This window comes from Bubalus bubalis, chromosome 3 (assembly GCF_019923935.1).
Source record: "Bubalus bubalis isolate 160015118507 breed Murrah chromosome 3, NDDB_SH_1, whole genome shotgun sequence".
NCBI lineage: Eukaryota > Metazoa > Chordata > Mammalia > Artiodactyla > Bovidae > Bubalus > Bubalus bubalis.
This window is the reverse complement of record NC_059159.1, coordinates 89510547-89533550: the sequence shown is the minus strand read 5'-3', so window position 1 is coordinate 89533550 and position 23004 is coordinate 89510547. Positions and strand designations below refer to the sequence as shown.

The window sequence follows — 23004 nt, the reverse complement described above, 5'->3', positions numbered from 1 at the left end:
ATTGCTTTACAGAATTTTGTGGTTTTTCTGTCAAACAATGACATTAGTTTTTTAATGTTGAGTTTCAAGCATGTGCATGCATGGTCAGTCACTCAGTTGTGTCTGACTCTTTGTGATTCCATGGACTGCAGGCCCACCAGGCTCCTATGTCCCTGGAATTTTCCAGGCAAGAATACCGGGGTGGGTTGCCATTTTCTATTCCAGGGGATCTTCCCGACCTAAGGATTGAACCTGCCTCTCTTGCATTAGCAGGCGGGTTCTTTTACCACTGTACCAATTTTATGCTATCATGAATGGCGTTAGTGCCTTTATAAAGGAGACCCCAGGGAGCATTCTCAATTCTTTCACCATGCAAGGACATAGTGAAAAGACACCCTCTCTGAACTAGGAAGTGAGTTTTCATTAGATACCGAATCTGCCAAGCCTTTTCATGGACTTCCCAGTATCTAGAAGTGTGAGAAATAAATGGGCTTTATTTAAGTCACCCAGTCTATGGAGCTGACATCAAGACAAATTAACATGTAGACAAGCGCAAAGAGTATAAGTGTACGGCTTAATGAAGTTTCTGAAAGTGATCATATCCATTTAAAGCATCATTTAGGCCAAGAAACAAGATACTTTTTAACTTAAAAAATTATTCATTTATTTGGCTGCATTGGGTCTTGGTTGCAGCTTGTGGCGTCTTCATAGGATCTCCAGTTGCAGCGTGGGCTTAGTTGCTCTGTGGCACATGGGATCTTAGTTCCCTGACCAGGGATTGAACCTGCATCCCCTATATTGCAGGGCAGATTCTTAACCAATGGACCAGCAGGGAAGTCCAAAACAGGATACTTCCAACACTTCAGAATCCTCTGTGTGCCCTTCCCCCCAGATCACCACTATTCTGATCTAGCAACATATTAGCATTGCCTTTGAAACTTTATGTAAATGAGACTATATAATATGTGCTGTTTTTTATGTTTGGCCTCTTAGTCCAAGAATCATGTTGGTGAGATTCAGGTATTTGAGATTGAATTATGAATAGACCTCAACTTATTAATTTATGCTATTCTTGATAAGTTGAGTGGTTTTCCATTTTGGACTATTATAAATGATATTGCTAAGAACATCTTTGTACAGGTTTTTCATGTACATATGTGTTCATTTCTGTTTATTGTATACTGAGGAGTAGAATTGATGGGTCATGCATATGGAGACTGCCAGTTTTCCAAAGTGGTAGTACCAGTTTACGAGCAGTCCATAAGAGTTCAAATTGCTACAGACAGTCACCAGCCAGAGAGCTGGCATCATTCCAATAGCTTCTTGGCCACTTTGAAAACTATGACCTTGGAGCATCCTTTATTCAAAATTCCAATCAAAACACAGGACATCAAACTCAGTCATTTTTTACAATATGAAAATTATATCCAAATGTAATATGGTATTCTTATTATATCTAAACTGAGATATAAATGTGGTTAGGGTGGACCTTAAACTGTGATATATCCTTCTCATCTCCCTGTTCCCTTCCCAGTTTCCTTTAAATACTTCCTACCCATTCCATCTGTGTGTTGCTCTTGACAGGGAACGGAGTGATGGCCATTGGGAGCAAGCTGAGCTAGGAAGTGGTGCCTGGAAGCTCCTTCTATAATTATCCAAGGAGAAGGAAAAAGAGGAAAACAGAAATCTAGAAGTAAAGCTAAGAACCGAGATACCCATTAACCAGAAAGGGCTAATGGATGAGCCTGGAGAAAAGGCAGCAGAGCTGGTGAGGAGAACACAGCGAACTATGCTAAGAGTAGGGTAAAATACTTAAGACTGCAGCCTGCCTGCGCGGACAGCAGGGCACCTTCATGCAGGGGCTCTGTCTGTGTTTCAGGCTCAGATTACTTAAAGAGCCCTAGTAAGCCAGACAGTCTCCTTCCCTGTGTCTGCCTTTGTCAGCTTGTATTTTGGCCTTTCTCATGTTATCTCAAGTCCTTCTTGTGTCGCGTGCTCAGTAGCTTTAGTTGCATCTGACTCTGCCCCCCAGGCTCCTCTGTCCAAGAGATCCTCCAGGCAGGAATACTGGAGTGAGTTGCTATGTCCTCCTCCAGGGGCTCTTTGCAACTCAGGGATCGAACCTGCGTCTCTTATGTCTCCTGCATTGGCAGGTGGGTTCTTTATCACTAGCACCACTGGGAAGCCTTAAGCTCTTCTAGACAGTTAACACACGTTCTCTTTTTTCTAATTGATTGATACTGACTTCTTATTTAAAAAAAAAAAAAAAAAATATATATATATATATAGTCTCTACTCTTAAGGAGTTAAAACTCTGATTGATAGAGCAAAACAGTGTAGACACAGATGACATCAAGCTATTCATGTTAATCCAGTGTTCTTGCCTGGAGAATCCCAGAGATGGCGGAGCCTGGTGGGCTGCCATCTATGGGGTCACACAGAGTCGGACACGACTGAAGCAACTTAGCAGCAGCAGCAGGAAAGTGCAGACAAACGGACTCCATTTTAGGCCCCATGGCAGCATAGTTGAGATATTTCGAGAAGGGGGGTTCCTTGGTTTCTTTGCCACAAGCACTCACTCTTATAGTAACACAGATACACCTGGGAACTCTTCTTTCACACAAGACTTATAAAGTTAATCTAATTAAGGTGTTAATACTGAGAAGGCCCTGGGATTGACACTGCCTTTGGTAAGCATTCTGTAATTTATATAAAGCAGATATTGGGTGTTCAGGACACTTTATCTGCTAAGTGTCAACACAGTATAGCTGAGGTTGTAATGTGTCAGCAAGGATGATGGGGAGGAAGTCAGAGGGTCAGATCTGCAGGGAGTGGCTTGTTTAGCTTACACTGCGTTCTGAAAGTGTCAGTGGCTTATTCTGTTTGGCAGCTGGGAGCACCATCCTGGGTCAGAACTCAAAGTACTCAGGCCACAAAGAAGGCAGTGAATGGTTGGAAGCTGACCTACGGATACTTTCCAGAAGTGTCAATTCTGGTAACTGGAAACTTCCCATGCATCCATCCCCTAGGCAGAACTTGGCTAGATTAAGGAAAAAAAAAAAAAAAAAAGCATTTCTCCAGTTTCTCAAATGTCATTTTCCCCCAAATCACCCAGTACTGATTAAAGTGAGCATTACTTATTTGTGTTTCTCACTCAGTCATGTCTGACTCTTTGCAACCCCATGGACTGTAGCCCACCAAATTTCTCTGTCCATGGGATTCTCTAGGCAAGGATACTGGAGTGGGTAGTCATTCCCTTCTCCAGGGGATCTTCCTGACCCAGGGGTTGGACACAGGTCTTGTGCATTGCAGGTGCATGTTTTACCATCTGAGTCATCAGGGAAGCCTAAACATTCTTTGTAGCCATTTTTTTTATTTTTATTTTTTGCTGTGCTGCACGGCAGGCAGGATCTTAGTTCCCTAACCAGGGATGGAACCTGAGCCCACTGCAGTGGAAGCATAGAGTCTTAACCATTGGACCACCAGGGAAGTAAAAAAAAGTGGACATTCTTGAGCCCCACTGACAGCGATTCACATGGTACTTTCTGGGGTTGGGCTCAGACAACTGCTTTCTGCCAAGCACACCAGTAGTCTAGGTCAGGTGGTCTGTGGACCACATTTTTATGAAATGCTGTCCTAAAGTTTTCCATGTACCCCAGCTATCAACTCACTGTGTGAGGTGCCATCATTCAATTTATTTCCAAAGAGCAAGGTCTGGAAGTAGTTTTTCTTTCTCCTCCCACATTCAAGCTGTCTTCTCCTTCTGCCACTATGTTCCAACATTTTCTTTATGTTCTCACCCTCTTCTCAAGCTACTCACCCCAAATCATCCTCTAAGCTTGAAGCGTTTCAGTCAGCTCCCACCAGGTCGAACAGCTGAGAGGTGAGCGGAGTCCTTTGGGCAATAACCTTTCTTGACCTTGATGACTGCATAGTGACTCCCTTTGCCAGATGTGCCAAAGTGATGACCAAAAGCCAAGTCTTATGAAGAGTTTATTAATTTGAATTTTTTGTTAATATTTTCAAATGGGGGAAATTTCCATTACGCCTCCAATACCAGAAGATCTCGCCACTCTGAACAGTTTTCCTAAGCATAAGAGTCAGCTGGGGTTGTGGAGAGGTCCTTGAGACACAGATTTGTTGTTCATTTGCTCAGTCGTGTCAACTTTTTGTGATCCCATGGATTGTAGCATGCTAGGCTTCTCTGTCCTTCACTATCTCCCAGAGTTTGCCCAAGTTCATGTCCATTGAGTTGGGTGATGCCATCCAACCATCTCATCCTCTGTTGCTCCTTTCTCCTCCTGCCCTCAATCTTTCCCAGCATCAGGGTCTTTTCTAATGAGTTGGCTCTTCACCAACACAGAAAAGAGGCCCACAGATAAGGCAAAGATAAGGAAATGCAAGCACCCGAGCCCTGCTGCTCCAAGGCCTTTGACCATTGCATTCTGTAGTTTTTTTTTTTTTTTTTTTTTTTTGTAAAGAGGCCTTCACAATTGTGTAAGTTTTAGATTTCCCGAAACTTGTATCCACCCCTGCCATTCTGTTCTCTGTACTCCCCTGCTACCGAAGACTGGTTAGTGTTTATCATCAGATTTGCCAGTGAATTTTCTTAAAGAAGAGAAGTATTTTTCTGAATTTTGGGGCCTATAAAAACAAAGAGAAATGGTGAAGGCCTCATACTTCGGCAGAAAGCGGGAGAGCGTGTCTTTACCTGGAGATGACCTGGCCTGCGTCCCCTGACATTTGATTCCATGATTCCTGGCTGCATCTACTTCTTCTACAATTCACGATTCCTTAGATTCCTTACAGTGGGAGCACTCTTGTATACAGTCGTTGTGCTTGCTTCCTTCTCCATTTCTACAAAGACACATTTCAAGTTCATCGACCCTCACTTGGGATGTGGATGCTAAGGATCCCCCTGTTGGGAAAGGAAAAATAAAAGTGTTATCTGCCTATGGAAAAGCGTATTTTTGAATGGAATGTCCTAGGGGGAAAAGACTACAACTTCTAATTTTTACTGCACGTGTTAGCAGACATGGCTAAATGCTTTCTGAGATCTCAATAAATATTCACTGACATTGATGATAAAACATGTACAGATTAGAGCAAGGCCTCTGTTCTCCAGTTACCATCTAAGATATGACTTTTCTATCTTGGTCACTGCTTGGAGCAGATTCTTTCATCCCACTACATTAAACAGTATGGAAATTCAAATATTTTTGTTGCAATAACACACTGTAACATTGGGAATTCATTCATTGCACGTCCCCCTTCCAAGATATTATTTGCTTTACTTTAGTATTTCTTCTGTTGTTCATAATGTTTTAAAGCCCCATTTTTCAGTCTCAAGATTGTTCAGGATTTGGCGATGCTATCTGTGAATATATTTATCACTCAGCAAGAGCCTGCCTCTGCTCCTCTGCAGGAATGGAGGAGAAGTGACATATTACAGATTTATTGGGAAGCAAGTCTTCCCGAGCCATTTATTTGAAGCTGATTTTAGCACTTTTCATTTGCACAGTCTCTTATTCGGCTCCTCTTTTTAGATAATATCTTAGGAAAAGGAAACACCTGTTTGAAGATGTGAAAATAAGACTAAATACAAACAAAAGGGCATGTTGTTGAATGTGGGCATTTGCCATATTTATTTTCTCTTCTTTCCAGTCTGAAGGTGAAGTAGGGGATGGGACTTATCACTCTGAGCCTGAGCCATTAACTATTTTTTCTACAAAATAAAGGGTTGAGAGCCTGTGTCCACTAGGTGGACATTTCAGTCATGACTGTGGAACTAGCTAAGTGGTTGATTATTTTAATGATATTAATGTCACTAAGTCAATTATTCAGTGGTTCCACGTCTTAGTTGTATTTTACCTATGTAAGTGTCAATCTAAGTTTTTTTCTATTTTAAAAAAATACTAAAATTTTCAATACTGTTGCTAAGCACTATAAACACACTTCCTGATTCCTCTCCAGAGATTAAAAAAACCTGGTTTCTCTGTTAAGAGAATTGTTTTATCCTGAATAAAATTATTCAACAGATAAAGTCTTATTCAGCCATATCATCGATGGCATATTGTATTTTTTTTTTTTGAACTTTGCTTTTAATCTATTATCCCTTGCATTATGCAGGAGACCAGCAGCTCTTTCTTTGTGAAGTAAGTGTTTTGGTAGCCACCTGTGAATTTCAGGCCTTATTTTATACAATCACTGCATTACTTAAAGGCAGCCAGGAACATCTGATTCCAGTGATGGCTTACAAAGAAACTGGGTCAGCCTTTTGCTAAGGCCAACTAAGAATGCTGAACAAAATATTTTTTATAAATCATCTTTAAGGCATTGGAGACTTAAGGCAATGAAAAATTACCAAGTCATAATCCCACAAAAAGAGGGAAATCTACGGTAGTAAATGGTTTTTGGAGCTGCTTTGTCTTGAGGAACTTTGCAAATTCTGGAAAATGCAGCTAGAAGGCTCAAAAGTGAAAGTCGCTAGTTGTATCTGACTCTTTGAGACCCCATGGACTATACAGTCTGTGGAATTCTCCAGGCTGGAATACTGGAGAGGGTGGCCTTTCCCTTCTCCAGGGGATCTTCCCAACCCAGGGATTGAACCCAAGTCTCCCACATCACAGGTGGATTCCTTATCCACTAGGGAAGCCCACTAGAAGCCTGAGAGCTAAGCAATACTTTTAAAAACTTCCAGGGTTGAGGCAAACCAAAGTTGAAGTCTAAGGCCTGCCAAAGTCTCGGTGGCAGGTAAATCCATGTTTTGGGTTGACATTCAGAGGGTTGTAAGGGCTGATAGGAAGTATGTAGCTTGGTAACCTCAGGAAATGCAGCCATTTGGGGATTATCTTTAGTATAAATGGTATTAAGGTGATTCTAGAATGCATGTGCCTTCAGATGTCTGAAAGAATCAAACCGAAATCTTGAAAAGGATCATTACAATAAAGGAGAATAACAGGCCAACTTCTCTTATGAATATAATTGTGAAAATCTTAAGTAAAATATTATCAAATTGAACCCATCAGTACACAAAAAGTATACTGTGCTTGTGTATGACCAAGTTGTATATTTCCCAGGAAATTGAATTTATCTAGGTATTTGAAAACCAGTGTAGTTCACTACAGAATAAAGGGGGAAATGTCTGTTTACTTCAGTAGATACAGCCAAAATATATAATGGAATTCAACTGTGTTCCAAACTAGTAATAAATCGGAATCTCTTAAAGTAGACTAAAAGCTACCTACAAAAAATAAAAGCATATGTGAGGGAATGTTGAAAATTCTCCCCTGAGATCAGGAAAAATAAAAATGACGCTTGCTATTACCATTGCTAGTCAACATTTTACTAAGGTCAGTCCTAGTCATAAAAAAGAAATAAGACTAAATTAGGAAGGGAGAAACAATTACCATTCCCAGAACACATGTTTATATTCACAGAAAAATCCCAGAGAATCTTTAGACAAACTATTACAATTAATAAATGAGTTTACTAAGGTCGTTGAATTAAATGCTTAGTATACAAAAAATACATTGTATTTTTATATACTATCTCAAAAATCTAAATAATGAGAATTAGAACATACTTAGGAATATAATTGACAAAAAAATGAGCAAGATTGAAGCATAGAGAGATACAAGGGGAAAAAGGTCAAAGGAGAAGATAAAATATATGGAGGATATAGTGAAAAGGCCTAGAATATGAGAGGCTGTAGTCCTAGAAAGGATGTAGTGGAATTCATCCTTAGAGGCACAATGACCAAGAAATTTACCACACTGACGAAAAACATTAAGGCACAGATCAAGAAGTCCTACAAATTATCAAGAGGTTAAATAAAAGAAATCCACAGCTATGCACATCACAGTTGAACTGCTGGAAACAAATGACAAGTAGAAAAATCTTAAAAGCAGCCAGGACTGGGAAGGAGTGAATACATATTACCCCCAAATTACAATTTGATGGCAGACCGAATTTGTATGAGAAATAATGGAGTATATATATGAAGTACTGAAAGAAAATAACTGCCAGCCTAAAATGCTATTTTCATCCTTAAAGAATGCAAGTGAAATGAAGACATTTTCAGATGAACAAAGACTTAGAGGATTCATCACCAGCATACCTTTTCTTAAGAAAATACCAAGGGATATTTTTTAGGCAGAATGAAAATGTTCCCAGATGGGAGGTGGGAGAAGCAGGAAGAAAGGAAGAGCAACAGAAAGGGATGTTTATGAATAAATCTGAATGCAATTGGCTGTGTAAAACAATAATAAAAATATCTTATAAACCTATGTCAGGAGGCAGGTAAATGGAGTTAAAGTATTCTGGAGTTCTTGCCCTGTCCACGAGTGCGGGAAGAGCGCTGATAAACATTACATTCTAGTAAGTCAGGATTGCATGTTGCAATCTCGCTGGTAGTCATTAAAAAGTATAGCAAAAAGGGTTATAATCCTGAGGGTAAGAGTAGGCAAAAACGGAATAATATACACTGGGTCAATCCAAACAAGAAAATCAAGAATGAGGAAGATAAAGCAGGTGCAACAAATAAGATTTCACAGTAAAATGACAGTTTTAAACCAAATACATCAGACATTATACTACATGTAAGTAGACAGATCGAATTAAAAGAAATTAATAAAGTTTTATATGACTAGGTTAAAAATATATGTAAGGTTCATAAAAGATACACCTAAATCATGAGGATGCAGAAAGGTTGAAACATAATGACTAACCAAAAGAAAGTTAATGTATAATATCTATCTTTCATCTATATTAATAGCAGATAAAATATTTTTAATCAAAAAGCTTTTGAAATAAAGGACATGATTAATAGATGGTTTTACTCACCAGAAATATATAATAAAGCTAAATTGTATAAGGCTAAGAAAGTAAATAAGGCAAAATTTGACAGAAATGTAAGAAGAAAGAGGTGCCTTCCCATTCATAGTGGGAAATTTTCACACAACAATTTTAGTTATTGATAAACATATAGACAAAAATCAATGAAGACATAGGGATTTAAAAACATAATTATCAAACCACCCATAGACATCGGGTACTGTACTCAGCAAGGGCAGAATATACAGTATTTCAAAAAATGCACAGCATGTTTACAAAATTTGACTGTATGCTGGGATCTGAAGTAAATCTCAACAAATTAAAAAGTTTCACATTACACAGTGTATGTTCTAAGTTCACCATGGAATTAAGTTAGAAATCAATTATAAAGAGATTTTTATAAAATTGCCATGCATTTGGAAATTAAGCAATATACTTCTAAATAACTTATGGGTCAAGGGAAAAATGATAATAGAACTTAGAAAATATCTTGAACAGAATACATTATTACATACTAAAATCTGTGGTATACAGCTAAAACTGTGCTTAGTGGGAAATTGTAGCTTTAAATGAAGTAGGGATATCTGAAAAATCAATGAGCTGATCATTTTTCATAAGAAGCTAGAAAAGAATATCAAAGTAAAAGAAAGGAAAGAGTAAAGATAAGAACATAAATTAATGGAATGGCAAATATACAGAAAATCAATAAACCAAAAATTGCTTCTTTGGAGAAACTAATAAAATTAATAAATTCCTGCTGAGACAGATTAAGAAAGTGAAGTAAAAAACAACCAATTTCTGGAGTGCAACAGGAAACATCTTTTTAATTATAACTTACAGACATCAAATATAGAAGAATATAATAAACAACTTTATGTAAATATATTAAAAAAAGTTAGAAAAAACTTACAAATTCCATGGAAAAAGTAAATAAATTTGATATAGAAAATAAAATAGTTTTGCAGATATCAAAAATGTTGAATTTATAATTTAAAATCTCCCATAAGGAAAACTTTGGACCTTAATGGCCTTAGTGGTGAATTTTACCAATCATTTAAGAAAGGAATATTTTCAATACCACTGATACACTTTTTTAGAGAATAAGACAAAAGTGAATACACCTAACATAATTTATGAGACCAACATAACCTTGGTATCCAAACCTGACAAGGACACTTTGGAAAAGGAGAATTATAGGCCAGTCTCCTTCTTGAACAAAGACAGATGGATTAATGGAATATAGAAACATTATTTGTGACATACATCACTGATATAGGCATTGATTCTAAAATATATCAAGATTGTTTGCAAATCAATAAGGAAAAGACAATCCATTATGGTCAGTAGATTTAAATGGGTATTTATTTCACAAAAGAAAATATTCAAATAATCAATAAGAATATGAAAAGATGCTCACTTCATTAGTAATAAGAGAAATGTAAATTAAAACTTTGAGATATAACTGCATATCTACTAGAAAAGCTAGCCAAAAAGACTAACATTCCCAAGTTGCAGTGAGAATGTGGAACAAAGGAAGCTGTCAAACACTGCTAGGGAAAGGGTACATTTGTGCAATAATTTTTTCATTTGGCATTCTGTAATAAAATTGAACATACGCTATCCTGTGACCGAGCAATTCTATTCCTGGATAAATCCCCAACAAATATGCTTGCATATGTGTGGCAAGAGTACCATATATAAGAATGTTCTCAGCAGCATTGTTCTTGATAGTACAAAACTGAAAGCAGCTCAAATGTTCAATAAGAGAAAGGAGAAATTAATTCCTGCCGGAGAATCCTCTATAACAGGGGCCAAGGAGCTTGGGCTGGCAAAAGGACGAGTCTGAAAGTGCTTTATCCTCTGGTGTAGACAGGTTGGGGTGGGGGAAAACTGCAGGAATATGGAAAGGATAGATTAATCTACATCAGCACTATCTGCACCACATGAAAGCTTATCTTTAAGAAGCACCATTTAGTAAAAGGGCTCAGTGGTAAAGAATCAGCTTGCCAATGCAGGGGACACAGGTTTGATCCCTGGATCGGGAAGACCCCCTGGAGAAGGAAATGGCAACCCAATCCAGTATGCTTGCCTGGGAAATCCCATGGACAGAGGAGTCTGGTGGGCTACAGTCCATGGGGTCACAAAGAGGCGGACACGACTTAGTGACTAAACAACAGCAACATCTAGTGAAAAATTCCCTAGAGATCATGTGCTCCTCTCCACTTGACCTTCCTCAAATTCTAGTCTTCATTATACAGGGCCATTAGAAAGTTTCATTCTTTTACGCAGTCAGCTTAGCTCCTGAAAGAATTTTCTTTTCCAGATTGTACTTAGTCCTCTTCTCTCTGCAGGAAGAGAAGCCCATAACCTAGACACAGGAGAAGCAGACATCATCTGTGGCAGAAGAAGCACAGCTGGTGGGAGAAGAGTCCTGAGAGACACACAGAGCTAGTAAGAATCTCTGCTCCACCTCTGACTGAATTTTAATTGTTGTTGTTCAGTCACTAAGTCGTGTCCCACTCTTTGTGACCCCATGAACTGCAGCACACCAGGCTTCCCCGTCCCTCACCATCTCCCAGAGTTTGCCCAAATTCATGTTCATTGAATCCAACCATCTCCACAAAATTACTCCATCTGTCCCAACTGCAGTGTCCTCACTCATAGAATGGGGGAAAGAATCCATTCAGCACATAGTTATATGAGAATTAATGAGATAATGTCTTAAAAATATCACACACCGAAAGATGCTCAAATAGTATCTATTACTATTTTCTGTTAATGGAGTCCTACTAGCATTCATTTGAAAATAGGTGGATTGACCTTGACTCAGACCTTGCCCTCCCTCCCCACCAGCTACATTAAGTACCCCAAGAATGAGTTAAGTTATTCAAATCAAGCCCTACTGGACCAGAGAAGATGGGCTTATCCCCAGCTGAGCTGATCAGGGAAGGAATTTTTGTGTCATCAAAAGGCATGCTGATTCCCATGGACAGCAGCTGGAGTGGGAGGGGAGGAAAGAGGCAGAAAGAATGAGATGAGCCTTGGAATTCTCATCTGGAAGCTGGACTGTGATGGCACGAACAGAAATCACTGCCATCATAGGCTTCCTGTGCTTTGCTAGCCGGAGGGGATTTTCCTTGCTCGCTTGTTTCCTGTCCTCTTTAAAAGGACTTCTGTCTGTGCCAGCTAGTTCCTAGATGTCTGTATTTGTAGAATCAGAGAATGTGCACAGAAACACAAGCTGGATTCTGGGAAAGACAGAAGAATAGGGGCAGTGAAAGGAAAGAAAAGGCTGGGAGTTGAGGAAAGTGTTATTTGGAGTTGAGAACTGGACAAAGAAAGGAATTCAGGGAAGCAGCTGATGGTGTTTTCAGAGAACATTGTAGTGGCAGAGGTAATCAGATCATCACACATGGCAAATCCAGACCTGGAACCAGCTGTGCATCCGTCACCACCATCTATTTTAGAACTTTTCATTATCCCCAAATAAAACCCTTCTTTCTAGCCATCAGCCCCAAACTCCCTATCCTTCCCAGCCCAAGGTAACCACTAATCTACTTTCTGTCTTTATAGTTTTGCCTATTTTTGATATTTTATGTAAGTGGAGTTGTACCATAGGTAGTCCTTTGTGACTGGTATATTTCATTGAGCATAATATTTCCAAGGCTTATCCATATCATGGCATGTATCAGCACTTTGTCTCTTTAATGCCAAATAATATTAACACTGTTTTTGAATGCTGAGTTTCAAGCCAGCTTTTTCTCGCTCCTCTTTCATCCTCATCAAGAGGCTCTTTAGTTCCTGTTCACTTTCTGCCATTAGAGTGGTCTCATCTGCATATCTCAGGCTAATTGCATTCATGGAAATAGTTGAAACTTAAAAAAAATATCTCTCTCAGTGTGTACTTGTGTCTAAAAGAATTACATAATACAGTGTAGGTTTGAGTGCTGTATCATTTTCTGACTAGTAGAATTCTTAAACAGAAGTTGCTGAAGTATAAGGTACACCCACAGGCTAACAGTCCTTCCAGAAGGCTGAGGGGTGAGCTGGTGAACACTGAATCACCACTTCCATCTCTCCCCCTGATGGTTTAATGCTTAAATGTCAGAAGTGCTCATAAAATAAGTGGTTTACAAACATCTCCAGGTTTTCTTTAGGAAGATCTGCGAGCCCAAAGGGCTATCCAAAATTATAGAGTAGTTCTGAATTTATGGTCTTCTATAGAAAGAAGTATAGTAGAAAACAACTATTCCAGGCAGAGAGAGGGGTGCCTGCAAAGACCCAGTCAGAGCCAGGAGTGCACAGCGAGGGATGTTTGAACATGGGGATTAAGCACTTTAGGGAACAGGAGCCCCGCTGGGCACCTGAGGCTGGAGGCCTGGGGGAGGGGCCAGGTGTTGTAAGGCCCCCAGTGTGGTGTGTTCACAGTTAGGCTTCTTGATGCCATCGATTGCTCTCCTGCCTCACTGTTCCTGGCTTCATCCCTCCACACCTCTTACCACTATTCTGTCTTGGGGAAGAGGTATTCCTCATCTTTCTGTTTGGGCTTTCTTCCCTTCCCTGCTGCATCCTTTAGTGACTGGGCTCAAGGAGTCTTTATGTCTCCACTGTGACTCTCAACTGCCATTCCCTCTCTGTTGTATGTGTTCATTGGCCCTATGCTTGCAGGCTGGAATGGGCTTTCCTTCTTCCTGTACTGCCCCTTCAATATTAAGGACATCTTTCTTTTTTTGGCTGCTCCAGGTCTTCCTTGCAATCTGTGGACTCTCCAGTTGGAGCTCATGATCTTAGTTGCCTCAAGGCCTGTGGGATCTTAGTTCCCCGACCAGGGGTCAAACCTACCAGTTATAAAGCCCATCTCCTGCGTTGGAAGGTGAATTCTCAACCATCAGGCCATCAGAGAAGTCCCTCAAATTAAAGACATCTTAATAATTGCTGTCAAAAGTTCTCCCTACTCTGTTCAGTTCTATTCACAGGAAACTTTCCACCATCTTTGTTCTAAGGAATTCCCTACTTGACAAATTTCCTGTGACTGGACCTTGAGAGAAAACTGGTATTCATGACAGGGTGATGTATTCATGTTAACTTAAAAGTTTGAAAGGCTTTTTTGAAATAGTGCTTTATATTTGATTCTTTGTCACTGAAGAAAGCCTTATATGTGTGGGCCAGAGAAAATACAAGCTGTAAAATTAAATAAAATCATCAATAATTTTTAAAGGGGAAAAATAAGTCCCTCCAAATCAAAGATAAGTGACCTATGTATAAACTGTTTATTAAAAATATAAAGTAGGATATAGCATTTTTAAAGTATATACAGCTGATAGAATATTAGTAGATTGTACTCCAAGTTCTTAGTTTTGTTGACAAGTTTTTGCTGAACTAAAGTTATGTCTTTTCTCTCACCTTGGCTTTTCTGTAATCAAGAGAATGCAGCCTTGAGATGACAGGGTGGGATGCATACTATACTAAGGAATAGCTTTTCTCTGCATGGCTAACTGGCTACTGAAATAGCAACAGAACTTGGCCTCTTTAACGCCATGTTTTAACAGGCTGACTAGCCAGAGCTTACATTCAGGGTTAACAACATGCCTTCAGAATCTCTAATGATAATGCCCATCCAGGAATAGAATAAATAAGCCAATGGTACTGATGCCCTAACAGTTTGCACTTAATTAAGGTTGTTCTAACTCCAGGAGTGGGCACTGCTGTCTCTGAGTACAGCTGCTTGGCATTTATTTACCAGCATTCAGCTGCCAGTTCCCAGGGGCTTGAGAGGTTCAGACCTTGGGCGGCCTGACACGTACTAATCAAATAAACAGAAGATCTGATTTGAAAATCAGAAGGTCAGTGTCTTAGAGGGAGGCTTGCCACTTGCTAAAGGACTATATTCCTTGTCACTCAATCTATCCACCCTTGTCTGAGAAGGAAGCTAATGCAGTGCTAAGCAGTCACTCTAGTTGTCTAAATTGTTGTGTTTGTGTTGCTAGAGCTGAACAAGAACAGAGATTAGAACATTATTGCAAGGGTTGGAGGGGAGAGAGGATGTATATCACTTGGAGTTTGTTGATTGCAAATAACAGAAAGCAATATTGGTTGACTATGTCAAGAGCAATCTATTTACTTATTTATGTATCCAGATGTACAAGCTGGGTTTAGAAAAGGCAGAGGAACCAGAGATCAAATTGCCAACAAGCTTTGGATCATGCAGAAAGCAAAGGAATTCCAGAAAAACATCTACTTCTGTTTCATTGACTATGCTAAATGTTTTGACTGTGTGAATCAACACAAACTGTGGAAAATGCTTAAAGAGATGGGAATACCAGACCACCTTACCTGTCTCTGAGAAACCTGTGTGCAGGTCAAGAAGCAACAGTCAGAACAGGTGGAACAACTGATTGGTTCCAAATTGGGAAAGGAGTACGACAAGGCTGTATATTGTTGCCCTGCTTACTTATCTTACATGGAAAATACATCATGTGAAATGCCAGGCTGGATGAATCCCAAGTTGGAACAAGATGGCTGGGGGAAATATCAATGACCTCAAATATGCAGATGATACCACTTTAATGGTAGAAAGTGAAGAGGAAATAAAGAGCCTCTTGATGAGAATGAAAGAGGAGAGTGAATAAGCTGGCCTGAAACTCAACATTCAAAAAACTAAGATCATGGCATCTGATCCCATCACTTCGTGGTAAATAGAAGGGGATAAAAGTGGAAGCAGTGACAGATTTCCTTTTCTTGGGCTTCAAAATCACTGCAGATGGTGACTGCAGCCATGAAACTGAAAGACACTTGCTCCTTGGAAGGAAAGCTGTGACAAGCCTAAACGGCATATTAAAAATTAGAGACATTACTTTGCCGACAAAGGTCCATATAGTCAAAGCTAGGGTTTTTTCAGTGGTCATGTACAGATGTGAGAGTTGGACCATAAAGAAGGCTAAGTGCCAAAGAATCAATGCTTTTGAACTGTGATGCTGGAGAAGACTCTTGAGAGTCCCTTGGACTGCAAGGATATCAAACCAGTCAATCCTAAAGGAAATTAACCCTGAATATTCATTGGAAGGACTGATGCTGAAGCTGAAGCTGTAATACTCTGGCCACCTGATGTGAAGAGCAGACTCATTGGAAAAGACCCTGATGCTGGGAAAGATTGAAGGCAAAAGGAGAAGGGGATGGCAGAGGATGAGATGGTTAGATGGCATCACCAATTCAATGGACATGAGTTTGAGCAAACTCTGGGACATGGTGAAAGACACGGAAACCTAGAATTGTACAGTCCATAGGGTCACAAAGAGTTGGACATGACTTACTGACTGAGCAAAAAGAACAACCATGGGAAGGTCATTGAGAACTCTCAAAATTACCATAACCTGGAGATTCAGGCTTAGGAACAGCAAGGGAGAAGCAGCTAAGGCCTTCAGTCTGCTCAGTTGGAGAGAAGCAAGCTAGTTCCAGTCTTTCTGGACCTCTGCTGGATTTAGCTTTAAAAATTTCATTTGGATTTTCAAATTGCCATCAGACCATATCTAATGTTTATATTTTCTGCATAGAGTTGTGAAAGTAAAGATAAGACCCTGCACTCAAAGAGTTAAGAATCCAGCAGTACATATCAATATGTAAAACATGTTATACCCAGTTCACGGCAGAGATGCCCAATTAGGGCTTTGAGGTGTGACAAATAAAGAGAAGATATAGGATTAGAAGGATGGGGAAAGACCTCAAAAGAGAGGCTCTGGAAATGGCATTGCAGATGGCAGGATTTTCTTAGGGAAATTGGAAGCATTTCAAAATGGGTTGCAAGTAATAAATAGAGCCCCAGATGTAGGAGCCTAACATGAGTCACATACTTGGTGAAGTCCCCTCCTCCTCCTCTCGTGATTGAGTTTATAGGGTTTACTAAATGAAGAGAAAAGTTCTGCAGGGAGAGGTCCCTGTGCTTTGAAGGGAGGAGGGCTGTGTGGGAGAGAAGCAAAGGTTGGAGGGGAGAGAGAGAGACCCACACCTTCCACCTCCAAGAGACAGAAATGTGTATCTGATGGGGTGTGGGTGGTGGGCTGAAAGCATGGAGATGAATGTGGCCTTTTTCTGATTTCCCGCCTCTGGGAAAGGCTCAAGAGCCCTGTTGATACTGGGTGGGGTCCCAATGCTACTGGCAGCATCCAAAGGCACAGATTCTCATGTTAAGTGCCACCTGCTCAAGAACGACAGTCTGCGTGCTGCACAACCCAGGCTTTAATACAAGGCTGCTGGGTGAGTATGGTTGGACATCAGACTCAATGCGATAAGAACACAGCATCAGTGACAATTCAGTCTTTCGCTCGTTCATCCCCATCTATATTTATCAACACTGATGGGAGTCTCTGGCTGAAACTGAGGCCAGATGCTGGAGTAGAAAAAGTAATAATGATTACGTCACTTTCTTTCCTTGCTTTGGTTTGCCCTTCTGTTAAACAAGAAGCTGGAATTTAATGCCTTTGCATTGCTCTGTTTCTTGTGCTTCATGAGCTTATACGTAAAGGTAAAGTCGGGAGTTGTTTATCCTGGCCTGGGCCAGAGGAGTGGCGTCAGGGCTGAAGGGCAAAGGATGAGAAGCGCTGCTTGTCCTCTGCCTGCTTGTAATGAGATGCCCTCTGAAAGGGGTCAGGGTTCAGCAGCTCTGTGCAAACTAGAGATCTGGTATTTGCCAGAAGCCTTGGCGTAATGCAAGGAGAAATAGTGCATGAATGATGTGATGGAATTACTGCTGACCATGAATTTCCTGCCCAATTAGTGAGGTGAGATTGTGTGGGGTTTCTTTTAATTGGAATTTTGCAAAGCAGATCTAGGTTCATTTACTATTTTACTTTGATTTGATCTCAAGAGATGGGAGGGCAGCATGTTGAATTACAATAACCTTTTGTGAAACAAAGTTCTTCCTCACTGACCTTTGATTCCCCTTTCTTGCTCTGTGTTTCTGCGTTTCTCCATAAAGCCTCTGTCAGGGCTTCTTTGTGGAGAAGGCAATGGCACCCCACTCCAGTACTTTTGCCTGGAAAATCCCATGGACGGAGGAGCCTGGTAGGCTGCAGTGCATGGGGTCACTAGAGTCAGACACGACTGAGCGACTTCACTTTCACTTTTCACTTTCATGCATTGGAGAAGGAAATGGCAACCCACTCCAGTGTTCTTGCCTGGAGAATCCCAGGGACGGGAAGCCTGGTGGGCTGCCGTCTACGGGGTCGCACAGAGTCGGACATGACTGGAGCGATGCAGCAGCAGCAGCAGCAGCCGGGCTTCTTTGCAACCAAAGAGGGTACCCAGGTTTGAATTTTTTTCAATGTCTAGTGCATTTTCTCCTCCACATTCATGTCACAATAAACGTCTATAAGTTTTCCAAATTGCTAGTGTGGAAACTCCTTGGGGTGTAGTATATAGTCTGTGTCTTGGTGGTTCACACTATATTCACCCCTGTGCCTCCTATCAGTGCCTGCTAGAAGGAACTCAACAAATCTCTTTGAAAACATCTTAAAGGTCTTTATGGGAATAAGCTGTGGCTTCAATAGAAATCCTGGCTTTACATGAAATCCGGAGGGTGTCTGGGGGAGTTAACCATGGTTTCAGAATGATTTAAAGTCCTTTCTCCCGCAGTAGTTCCTTTGAAGGACAGCGGGATGAGCATGCTAAGTTGGCGGATGAAGACTCAGGTAAAGAGAGAGACTTGGTTTTGTTACCTTTAGGATTCTGTCATGTACTCAGAGTTCTGGGGCGGGGGGTGGGAAGCTTTTTCAGGGCCCCCTTCACACTGTTCACATTTAGAGGCAAGAACTCACACATCCCTAGGCCCTTCCTCTTTGTAGATTAATTGCTCTCTCTCACTCTCTTAGCACCTTCAACCGAGTCCTATCCTTTTCTGAACATGTTCCATTGCTCAAATCAGGAACCAGGAAGGAAAAATCAACTATAAAATACATGTATTATACAAGTAATGGGAAAACATTATAAAAATTGGGAGAATAGAGAAGAAAGTTCATTCCTAACATCTCTGCTCCAGCTCAGGGGTTTTCAAAGTGTGGTCCCCAGACCAGAATGTTAGTGTCACCTGGGGACTTGTTCAGAGTTAGAAATGCACACTCTCAGGCCCCACCCAGACCTAGTGAATCAGAAACTGGGAGGTGGCTCAGCAGTGTGTGCTTTAACAAATCCTTCAGGGGATTCTGATGCTCGAGAGTTTGAGAATGGCTCTGGCAGCAGAACTGTAATGAGCATTTTATGGCAGCCTTTTCATGAGTGTGTATTTGTATATACCAGCTTCATCAACTGTTAGATTACAAAAGCAGCCATTGTAACACTCTTATCTCTCTAGTCTAGAGCTCCACCTAGTCCTGCAGTGAGTCCAAACTTCTTCAGAGTTTCCTAGAATCAAGGCATAGATAATAGACTTGTGGACACAGGAGTTGGGGGAGGGGGGGCAGGTGGGGAGGAGAGGGTGGGACCAATCAAGAGTGTAGCATGGAAACATGTACATTAACATGTGTAAAACTAGATAGCCACTGGAAATTTGCTGTATGGCGCATAGAGCTCAAATCCAGTGCTCTGTGATGATCTAGAGGGGTGGGGATGGTGTGAGAGGTGGGAGGGAGTTTCAAGAGAGAGGGGATGTATGTATACCTATGGCTGATTCATGTTGATGTATGGCAAAAACCACACAATATTGTAAAGCAATTATCCTCCAATTAAAAATAAATGTATTAAAATATAAATAAATACATTTAAATTAAAAAAAAAAAAAAAGAATCTAGAGATCACATGGTGGGCCTTACAGACATGAGTAAATGTGCCCTAGGCAAACCACTGCTGGGACCTGATTAACCTCACATTACTGGTTACTGGTTTGTCCTGGGTGCTGATGGATCAGTAGCCCCAGTTGACTATCATCAGGACTTTCATCTTTCCCTGTCTGATGTTCTTGTGAAACATGGACTGTCCCTTGCTCTGAGATTCCTTTAGAATTTCCTATGGCTCCCCAGAGCTAACTGTGAACTATCTCTAGTTCAGTTCAGTTGCTCAGTCGTGTCCGACTCTTTGCGACCCCATGAACTGCAGCACATCAGGCCTCCCTATCCATCACCAACTCCCCGAGTCTACCCAAACTCATGTCCATTGAGCTGGTGATGCCATCCAACCATCTCATCCTCTGTTGTCCCCTTCTCCTCCTGCCCTCAATCTTTCCCAGCATCAGGGTCTTTTCAAATGACTCAGCTCTTCACATGAGGTGGCCAAAGTATTGGAGTTTCAGCTTCAACATCAGTCCTTCCAATGAGTACCCAGGACTGATCTCCTTTAGGATGGACTGGCTGGATCTTCTTGCAGTCCAAGGGACTCTCAAGAGTCTCCTCCAACACCACAGTTCAAAAGCATCAATTCTTCAGTGCTCAGCTTTCTTTATAGTCCAACTCTCACATCCATACATGACTACTGGAGAACTATCTCTAACTGGTAAGGAAAACACAGGGTAAGAGGTCAGGGTAGGGTCAGTACCTGGAGTCACCCTTCCTTCTGACCCTCAGGCCTCAGGGCTGAGTCTGCTCACTGCTTCAGTGAGGCTACAAAGAAGAGAACACACCTCCCCAAACTTCATTGAGGCTTTTGTGAGAACATACAGGCCACTTCATGGATATCTAATGACAAAAACTAAAATACACATGGCAGGAAATAGCAAGTCTCCCTTTCTCTTCTGAGAAATGGGAAAACATTTTCTCTTTTGTGCACGAGTGAGGGCAGACTAGGCTTGTCACAGTTACCACCCTAGACTCAGTGAATCGAAATGACTCAGGTCTATTCCTCACTCATGCTAAATGTCTTTTGAGACCTTGCCCTGCTTTGTCCGTACTCTGGATTCTGGTTGACAGACCACAACCACCTGAGATACACTTAGGGAGGGGAAAGGGCTTTGTAGCATCTTGTTCCAACAGTTAAATTCTCTACCAAGAGGTGACAGTCACTTTCCTCCTTAACCCACTAGTTAAAACTTGTCACAGCACCCCCACTTAACCACTAGGGGTTTGGAAAATGCAATTCCACCTTGTATCTGAAAGGTACATAAACAGCAGGAATGACTTTCACTTTGGAGATCTGCTCCTTTTGCCTGCTTCACTTGGCAGCCTGGGATCAGAAGTCCATGTGCTCTTGTTGGTCTGTGACCTGCCATTAACCACTTGAGTCTGCCTTTATGAGTTTCAATTCACATTATCAAGGGCTGTGATTGGTAGATCAGCTGATGTACAGGATCATCTGTTCGCCCTGTGCCCAAGCGGCCTGGCTGGAAGGGTGGGGGCGGGGTCTGTGGTTCCTCCCAGGTGGCAGGGGTTGAAGAGATGATGCCAGGCATCCTCAGTCCTCCTATTCTGCCATGCTGTCTCTTACTCATCCTTGGCAGTGTCACTCACCTTGGCTTCTGCTGTTCTGGCTTTTTCTCCTTATAGCTTTTGGTCCCCACATGGGGACACAATTCAAGTTCTTCTCTATGTGCTTCTTAGTCCTAGAAAAAGCAGATCAAGTGGTTAATGACCAGAATACAGAAGCCAACTAGTGCTGCTCTACCAATTCATCTAGTTACAGCAGAGTTTTAAGTTTTTTTTTAATTTGGTGAAAGTCACATAATATAAAACATACTATTTTAACCATATCTAACTGTGCAGTTCAGTGGCACTGAGTACATTCACATGGTGTGTAACTCTCACCATCATTCATCTCCCAAGGTTGTCACCTTACTAAACTGAAACTCTGTCTCCATTAGACACTAACTCCCAATCCCCTCCACCCTCCCACTCCTGGCCCCTGACACCTACCAATGTACTCTCTGAAGTTAACTATTCTAGGTAACTTGTATAAGTGAAACAGTATTTGTCAAGTTACAGTGGTTTTGCTTTAGCCCAATCATGTATACTTTGTTACATATGCAGTATTTGTACAACTTTGATTCATGCTTTTTTACATTATGTAATACTTATTTAATTAATTTAAAATATTTATTTCTTTATTTGGCTGCCATAGGTCTTCATTGCTGCTGGGGGACTCCGTAGTTGCAGCGCTTGGGCTTAGTTGCCTGACGACATGTGGGATCTTAGTTCCCTGAACCTGTGTCCCCTGCATTGGAAGACAGATTCTCGGCCACTGGACAAGTGGGAAGCCCCATTGTTTATTTTAGATTAAATCCTAAATCTACCATCATAAAGGAATGTCATGCTGCTGCTGCTGCTAAGTCGCTTCAGTTGTGTCTGACTCTGTGCGACCCCAAAGACGGCAGCCCACCAGGTTCCCCCAGTCCCTGGGATTCTCCAGGCAAGAACACTGGAGTGGGTTGTCATTTCCTTCTCCAGTGCATGAAAGTGAAAAGTGAAAGTGAAGTCGCTCAGTCCTGTCCGACTCCTAGCGACCCCATGGACTGCAGCCCTCCAGGCTCCTCCATCCATGGCTTTTCCAGGCAAGAGTATTGGAGTGGGGTGCCATTGCCTTCTCCCAAGGAATGTCATAGTCATATGTTTTTATAACTGTAAACAGAGGATTGTTATTACTGTAGTAATATCCGACTTCAAGTCTATTTACCTGACCAGCTTTAAGGTTTAACATTTTTTTCATCTTCTTTTTAAGTCATCAAATTGTGACAGATCTAGGGGGAAAAAAAAACGAAAAACAAAAAACCCAGCATTGGTGGCTTTCCCCAGCGTTAAGGAGGCTTAAGGGATAGTGAAACCAGGACAGTGAAATGTTTTCTGTGAACAAGCAAGCAAGGAGCAATGACTTATTCATTACCCCAGAGAGAACACCACTCCTTTCCAGGCTGCAAAGAGGGCAAGCTCAAAGGGCAGGAGGGTTGGCTTAGGCAGCGCCTCTGCAGCTACCTGGAAGCCAAGCAAATCACCTGAGTCTTGCGGGTGCCTGGGTTGCCAACCTGCAGCCACCGCTGTGCAGTCCGCGGGGCACGAGGACACTCCCGGGGCTGAAGAATGCCCTTGGCCCTCTGAACACGCTGCCGGCCGGTGCGGCAGAGCCAGGTGCTTTGGCGGCCACCAGTGCCCAGGTAGCGCGTGCCGCAGCACCTGCCGCACCAACCCCGCGCCCGGGGCGGGGCTTCCCGCGTCCCCTTTAAGAGCCTGCATCACCCTCCCCTGACGTCAGGGTGTCTCTCCGCACGAGCCCGCGTCCCGCGCA

General features: G+C 41.6%; 2 long non-coding RNA genes across 3 annotated transcripts in view; one reads left to right on the top strand and one right to left on the bottom strand.

Moving 5' to 3' along the window:
* LOC123332801 overlaps nt 1-22101 on the top strand; it is a 74784-nt gene extending 52683 nt beyond the window's left edge. The window contains exons 3-5 of one of the 2 annotated variants that reach the window (XR_006549845.1): nt 11166-11265; nt 18442-18497; nt 21847-22101. This is a non-coding gene — a long non-coding RNA (uncharacterized LOC123332801). Of the gene's footprint in view, nt 1-11165; nt 11266-13557; nt 13921-18441; nt 18498-21846 lie in introns of those variants that run through there. The other variant, XR_006549844.1, reaches the window with a different exon arrangement.
* On the bottom strand, nt 3597-22957 carry LOC102402635. The gene is made up of 3 exons (XR_328401.4): nt 22399-22957; nt 21240-21331; nt 3597-4897 (listed from the first exon to the last, which is right to left on the bottom strand). It is a non-coding gene; the product is annotated as an uncharacterized LOC102402635 (long non-coding RNA).
* Nucleotides 22958-23004: the final 47 nt, after the last annotated feature.